The 7,917-nt window shown below is 40.3% G+C and overlaps 1 long non-coding RNA gene across 1 annotated transcript; it reads left to right on the top strand.

Moving 5' to 3' along the window:
- Nucleotides 1-287: 287 nt before the first annotated feature.
- LOC107969075 (uncharacterized) lies at nucleotides 288-4,179 on the top strand. Its single transcript, XR_001710644.2, has 3 exons — nucleotides 288-419; nucleotides 1,782-1,874; nucleotides 4,023-4,179. It is a non-coding gene; the product is annotated as an uncharacterized LOC107969075 (long non-coding RNA).
- The last annotated feature ends 3,738 nt before the right edge of the window (nucleotides 4,180-7,917 follow it).

A 7,917-nucleotide genomic window follows, 5' to 3' on the forward strand; every position in this document is an offset into this window, starting at 1 on the left:
GTAGGAGCATCTTTTGTTCTAATACTTGGTCTTTGATCACGGTTTCTGACACATAACTCCTAAATCCCTTGCAGTTCCTTGAGTGACAGCAGTATCTTTTGTTCTAATGAGGTGATGCTTGCTGGGTTGCTCAGTAGCCTCAAGATGGGGTCAGGTCACCAGAAAGACCAAACTTTGATTAGAAACTTGGAATTTTCAGACGCATTCTTCATCACCCAAGAAGGGGAGACAGGCTGGAAACTGAGTTAACAATTGGTCCTGCCTATGTCATAATGCCTCCACAAGAAACCAGTAACTGAAGGGCTTTGGAGAGCTTCCCAGTTGGTGGCCACGTGGAGGAGCTGGGAGAGTGGCACCCCTGGAGAGGGTGTGGAAGCTCCGTTGCCTCCACCATCTTTTCCGCCTGCTGTTCCTGAGTTGTATCCTTTTATTATAAATCTGCAACCTAGTAGTAAACTGTTTTCCTGAGCTCCGTGAACCGCTCTAGCAAATCACCAAATCTGAACAGGGGCTCAGGGGAACCTCTGATTTATAACTAGTGGTTCAGAACCACAGGTGGCAACCTGGACTTGTGACTGGCGTCTGAAGGCAGTGGGTATAGTGTTGTGGGACTGCCTGAGCCCTTAACCTGTGGAATCTGATGCTAACCTCAGGTAAAAAGTGTCAGAATTGAATCAAATTAGAGGACACCCAGTCAGCAAATGTTGAGAACTGGATAATTGATGGGTGTGTGTGGGGGGGAAGTAATCCCACACATTTGGTGTCAGAAATGTGTGAGTATAGGAGGAAAAAGTTACTTTTCTTTCTTTTTAGGAAGGGGAAAGAGGAGGGTAGAAAAGAATAGGGAAGAAGAAAATACAGTGGAGATTCCTGGCTAAAACTGATTGGCTCATGTTTACTCAGCTTCATGGGTTTAGATTCAGTTAAGGTACTGGAAATAAGATCACAATAAAATTTCATTTTTTTTTCTATAGAGAAAGGTCTAGAGATATTTTTGAAAATATGATATGTATGTTTTACTATTTTGTGAACATTGTCCTTTATATTATATTTCAGTCCATAGGCTTCATGTATTTCAGAATTACATTTGTATATTATTTAAACACGTTTATTGAAGTAATAATATTGTACACCTAGTGTATTGCTATGTTAGTAAATATAGTGTTTATCCAAGGTAGGTAATTAAAATATAATATTACATATCTACAGACCCAAAATAATATAATGATTAGGCTCAGAGTATGTTATACATTATAAAACTAATAACCTTTTGAAATAAAGATTGATTTTCTATAAACTCAGCCATCCACCCCCCAAAAATACAGAAAGGAAAAAATGGTCTTTCTATATATTGTGACATTTTTACAATTTCCAGAATTCCATGGAGTCTAATTTCTGCTGGGATATTTCCTCCAGGCTGACATTGGTTTCAGAAGGACGTATAGTTGAACCAGTTCTTGATAAGCCTGAATCTTTATGTGCTGCATGTCTGTAAGCTGCCCTCTCAAAGACCTGCTCTCCTCACATAATGAAGAAAGAAAATGACGTGGACAGAGAGAGAAATGTCACAATCTAAGCTCAGCTGGTCTGGATTATCCAACTTCTGAGGTGTATCTGCCGGCTGTCCCTGTATCCCATTATAAATCATCTCCTTGTTGAACATCAGGCCAGACTGGGGTCTGATTCATTGGCTGAATGTGGCTACCTGGCTCCAGGAGGAGCCTCTGTCTCAGTCCTGTAATAGTCATCATGCTTTAAGAAACCTTCACATTTCTGAACAGTTACATAGTGTCCTCAGCTGAAGAAAGAGGAAGTCTGGAGTCCATTTCCGGCAGTTAGCAGGGAGCTGTTTTCCTCTCTCTGACATTAGCAAGGTTTGTCAGCTTGTTAATCTTTAAGGGGATTTGGGGTTGAAATTTTTTGGGGGGTGGACTTTAGGGTGGATAATATAGTCAAAGTTCTTCAATGTGGTTTGAGGGAATAAAATAGATGCCCATGTTTTTTATGGCTGTAATTCCCACTTAGCCTTGGGTTTCAACTCCCAAGTTTATGTGAAAGGAAAACCACAAACTATTGGATAGTGTAAGCGCTATAATAATAGTCTCTACCTTTTTGCTTGATGACTTCCAAGAATGTTTCCATAATTCTGAGGTAGCAGAAGCAATCAATAACTGTACTATAAATTACATGTGCATTGAGCATTCAAGCATTGTGGAGTCTGGGTCTCTCCAAGGCCACGGTTAACTGGTAAGGTTGGCCTGGACACATTTTCTTCCTTTTTCATTATTTCTCTGCCTGCTGCCTAATAGCCAGTTAAGATTTGGTGAGAAAAGCAGAATTAGGGAGTAACTAGACTAACCCCCTTTCAAGGGAAAGCTTTATTCTGATAAACCCCCTTAACTTGCAAAAATCACATCTGGGATTAGAAGTGAAACAGAAGGGAGGGAAAATTTCTCCCACAGGGACTTGACTCTACCAGTCACACTTAGCAATTATTCTTTGACAAATACATATTTGTCTTACACAAAGTGGTAGAGATGTGCTGCATCTGGCAAACATCACATAAGCCTTCTGTACGGCTGGAACAATGATGCTTTTGTTTCTAGTATTAGATGATGGAGAAGGAGTCAGAATGACATTTACCTCTATAGATACCACGCTCAAGCTTCCTCTCCTTAGGGCAGACAGAAGGCTTCTAAGAAGTGATCACCTTAGGTGTTTTCTGGAGAAGCGGTGTGCTTGGAACATCATGCTCTTTCTCTGAAAGTGTAATTTAAACCCTACTTCACGGACAATTGTGGGTGTTGAGGAAATGCATAAGAGTGGAAGACAGAGGGGAAAGGAATCAGATCTCTAACTTGTATTTAAACTAGAGTCACTTTGTTTTTAGCTTTTTAAAAATTGGCTTTCTTTCTGTCTCTCTTTTCTTCCCTCCCTCCCCTCCCTCCCTCCTTCCTTCCTCCCTTGCTTCCTCCCTCTCTCCCTCCTTTCCTCTCTCCCTCCTTCCCTCCCTCTCTCCCTCCTTTCCTTCCTTCCTTCCTTCTTTCCTTCCTTCCCTTTCTGACAGGGCCTCACTCTGTCACTCAGCTTGGGGTGCAGTGGCACAATCTGAGTTCACTGGAATCTCAAACTCTTGGGCTCAAGAGATCCTCCTTCCTCAGCCTCCCAAGTAGCTGGAACAACACATGTGAGTCACCATGCCTGACTCAGCTAGATTTTTCAATTTTGTAGAGATAAGGTCTCACTCTATATCCCAGGCTGGTCTCCAACTTCTGACCTCAAGCGATCCTCCTGCCTCGGCCTCCCAATATTGGCTTTCTAAACAAGATTTAATGTGAAGAAATAGTTCCACTGCTTTAAAAAAGAAGGGTAAGAAAAACTTAAAAATCACATCCATAAAATGACACTTCGCTTTTCAGGTTTTTATTCCATACTTTTGTGGACAGCGGCAGTCAACACCAACTTGTGGCATGGGATGGATTTCTACCAAAAGCCTCTGTGAATGTGCTCTGAGAAGTTTCTACAGAGTCTGACAGGGCCTCACTCTTTCACCCAGCTTGAGGTGTAGTGGCACAATCTGAGCTCACTGGAATCTCAAACTCTTGGGCTCTTGAGTTTGAAATATAGCAAAGAAAGGCTGGGTGCAGTGGCTCATGCCTTTAATCCCAGCACTTTGGGAGGCCGAGGCGGGAGGATCACGAGATCAGGAGATCAAGACCATCCTGGCTAACACGGTGAAACTCCATCTCTACTAAAAATACAAAAAATTAGCCGGGCGTGGTGGCGGGTGCCTGTAGTCCCAGCTACTTGGGAGGCTGAGGCAGGAGAATGGCGTGAACCCAGGAGGTGGAGCTTGCAGTGAGCCAAGCTCACACCATTGCACTCCAGCCTGGGCGATAGAGTGAGACTCCATCTCACAAAAAAAAAAAAAAAAAAAAGAAAAGAAAAGAAATATAGCAAAGAAAAATGCCAGTGCTCCTGCCTATGGAGTCACTAACTCTTCATAAATCCATTCCAAATAGATCATCAAGGACGCTTGTAACAGAGACGTTTTCAACACCATGGCATGTTCCTGAAGAATCAAAGTTGGCCAGAGAGACTAAACAAGGATAACGCAGACCCTTTTGTGAAGCTGTTTTTCTATTTTTAAAATGCAGTTCAAAAGATATTGGAAAACTTTCTCTCAAGTGTTTATTCTTTCTCTCTCCTTTGCTGAACTTTTAAGGAGAGGTACAATAGAATATATAGTACACTTGTAATCAGAACTGGGTTTAGGTCTTAATTCTGCTACTTATGATCTACACGTTTTGGGATATGTTATCTAACCTTTACATACAAATGTATTCACCTATAAAGCAGAAAATAAACAACATCTGTGCAGCTTAATTCCTATGAAAAGATGTGAAGCTAATCACAGCAGGGTCTCTTAGACTAATGTCTACATTCCTGTTTATGTTTTTATTTGAGTTCTTATTGTACAAATTGTTAATGGAAGGACCTGGTAGCTATGTGAGATACTGAAAATGCAATTGGTTATTATTTTAATATGTATAATAGTTGGGTGGTCTAGGATGATGAGACAATGCAGCCTTCCATCAAGTTCAAACATGTTTAGAAGTAGGCAGAAAATATACCTGCATAATTTAAGATCCAAGGAAACAGAAATCTAATGAGGTAATCAACCTAAGTTCAAGTTACAGATGTCTATGAGTAGAAAAAGGAATTAGGTAATGTATGAGACATGAATTTAGAGGTCTTGGAGCATGTGAAAACCTCCTTTGAGTTACAGAGCCATTGACATAACAATTATCAATAGGGTTTAATACATCACATCAAAGTTGCTGACAAGAATTCTGTTAGCATCCTGTCTGAAATTTTTCTTTTTGCAACCCCAAGTGTGCTGAGAAAGCAACCCCACATCATACATGGGATAATATAATAGTATCCTTAATTGGCAGAAAGAATTGTCCTGAATGCATGCAATGCTCTATATGTCTTACACCCATTAGAAGTTGTGATTAAATTCACATCAGTTACTCAGAAGGGTAAGTATCCTCCTTAGTGGTAAGTATCTCATAACTCTGAGAAGAGTTAGAAGGCCGAGGAGGGCGGATCACGAGGTCAGGAGATCAAGACCAGCCTGGCGAACATGATGAAACCCCATCTCTACTAAAAATACAAAAAATTAGCCGGGCGTGGTGGCGGGCGCCTGTAGTCCCAGCTACTGGGGAGGCTGAGGCAGGAGAATGGCGTGAACCCAGGAGGCGGAGCTTGCAGTGAGCAGAGATCGCGCCACTGCACTCCAGCCTGGGCGACAGAGTGAGACTCCATCTCAAAAAAAAAAAAGAATTCAGCATTGAAATGTAGAAGAGGTCGGGCACGGTGGCTCAGGCCTAGCACTTTTGGGAGGCCAAGGCAGGTGGATCACTTGAGGTCAGGAGTTTGAAATTAGCCTAGCCAACGTGGTGAAACCCCATCTCTGCTAAAAATACAAATATTTAGCCAGGTGTGGTGGCGGGTGCCTGTAATCCCAGCTACTTGGGAGGCTGAGGCAGGAGAATTGCTTGAACCTAGGAGGTGGAGGTTGCAGTGAGCTCTCGTGCCACTGCACTCCAGCCTGGGTGACAGAGCGAAACTCTGTCTCAAAATAAAAAAAGAAAAAAAGGAAAGAAATGTAGAAGAAAAAGAACATGATAGTCTTAATAGTTGGTGCTTATGAACTCTTTATGTTTAAGAACACTTGGCTTACTAAAGTGGCCACCCAATTACTGCAAATTTAATTGGGTAATTGAATATTTAATTTAAACTTGTGATTTTAATTTGAAATATTTCTAGGTTGACAAACTTTATTGGAACATTTATGAGCACTCAAAATTCACTATAAGTTTGTTTGTTAGATTTATAAGGAAAGGTTTGTTTGTTAAGTTAGACAATTAAAGCACTTAAGAAGAAAATCAGATATACTGAATTTAAATATGTAGTCTAAAATAGTCAAAAGAATTACATTATTAAGTTTATAATTGGGAAAAGTACTATCAAAAGATCCTTAAAAGTGAATGTTAAAAATTGTTAAGAGAATAAAGAGAATAATATAATTTACAAGCAGAATTTAAAAGCATAAGGAAAAACTAGGGTTCCAACTTTGTAACTGTAACTAATATTAATTTTAGAAACCAGAAATATTTCTGAATGGACTGGTCTACATACAAAAACTATCCTCAAATAAATCTTTTTTAAAAACATTAAATTAACAACAACTCAAAAAAATTATTTTGCTAATTGAATGAGGGGAACTCAATGGGATGTAGGCTGAAATCAACCTTATTCTTTTTTACCACTTGCCATTAAATTTGTTCTGTAAAAACATTCTTTATCTGCTCCTAGCTCTAATCTCACATGGGTTCCATAGCCTTTTCTGTTGCTGTCATAAAATAAAAATCTCAGTCCTGTCTTAATCAACATTTAACTCCAGTTCAGAGTAATTTAAATATTCCAAATTCCATTCAAGTTTAAACCTTTTCTCCTCCTTCAGCTTGTCTTGTGCTAAGGTCTAAATGTGTCCTCCAAATTTATGTGGTAAAAACTTAGTCCCCAATGCAACAGAGTGGGGAAGTGGAGCCTTTTGGGAGGTGTTTAGGTCATGAGGGCTCTGCCTTCTTGAATGGTTTAATGCCTCTATGAAAGGGCTTGGTGGAGAAAGGGAGTTTTTTTGCCCTGCTATTTTCTGCCTGTGAGGACACAGCACTCTTCCCTTTGGAGGACTCAGCATTCAAAGCACGATGTTGGAAACAGAGATCAGCCCTCACCAGAAGCTAGTTCCTTGATCTTGGACTTCCCAGCCTCCAGAACTGTGAGAAATAAGTTTCTGTTCTCTATAAAGTATCTAGTCTGTGGTACTCTGTTACAGCAGTACAAAATAAATTGAGACAGCTTGCTTCAGATCAGGAAGCCCAGAACAGAGGGTCAGGGGAGTCAGCTTCTTTACTGTGTCCCAGGCTCTACAACTCCCAATTCCTTAGCAGCAGCTTTTGTCTTTTAGCGTTGGACCTAGGAAAAGAGGGGAAGGAGAAAGGGCAGGGAAAAAACTCACTTTGATGGCAAAGTTATAATGAATGTATCTTGGAACTCTCTTACTGTGGCAGATTTCATGACTGATTCTTCTGATATGGCATTTTTTGTGGGTCTCTCATAGGGCATCCTCTGGTGTTTTCCAACTGTGGTTTTAACTCAGATAGAGTTATACCTGGGCTTTCTGGAATCTAACTCTTTATTGAAATCCCTTCTCTGCCGCAGACATCCTCTTGGATGGGAAACTTTCGAAAAACAATTCTAGGGTGGCTTCATTCTATTGAATCCATATCTAATCCCAAGGAAAACCTATATTTTTTTCCTTCGGCCACCAAGGGATATGAAACCCACTTTCAACTGTTCACCTTTCTTCTTTTCTGTCAGTCTCATTTTCTCAGGAATGCATCACACACTAGACTGTGCCTCCAACATCAGAGAACATAGATCCAAAATCTTCAAGTGCTTTTATTTGCTTTAAGGTATAAGGAAGACACCTTCTCCTCTCCATCTTGGGGAAGAAGGAAGATAGATAACTTGTACAATTCTTCTACAATTCTCTCCAAAGCAGTTTTCTCTACGTCTTTCTTCCACATTAGCTCTTTCATACCTTCAAGGTGGGTTATGGGCTAATGTTGGCAGAACCTAATTTGCAATCTTTTGGTGGCTGTTGCACCTTAGTTTAGGAGTGAAGATACTTGAGATTTATTGTATTTTGCTCAGCTTTGGGAACCTAATCTTGGGAGTTCCATTTTAATATTCTATTGTGCCATCACTATGAAAACTGTTTTGCACTGATAATTCACAGTTGGAAGATGTATTCATAGAATATGACTTTAGTATCATTAGAAA

This window comes from Pan troglodytes, chromosome 19 (assembly GCF_028858775.2).
Source record: "Pan troglodytes isolate AG18354 chromosome 19, NHGRI_mPanTro3-v2.0_pri, whole genome shotgun sequence".
Classification (NCBI taxonomy): Eukaryota; Metazoa; Chordata; class Mammalia; order Primates; family Hominidae; genus Pan; species Pan troglodytes.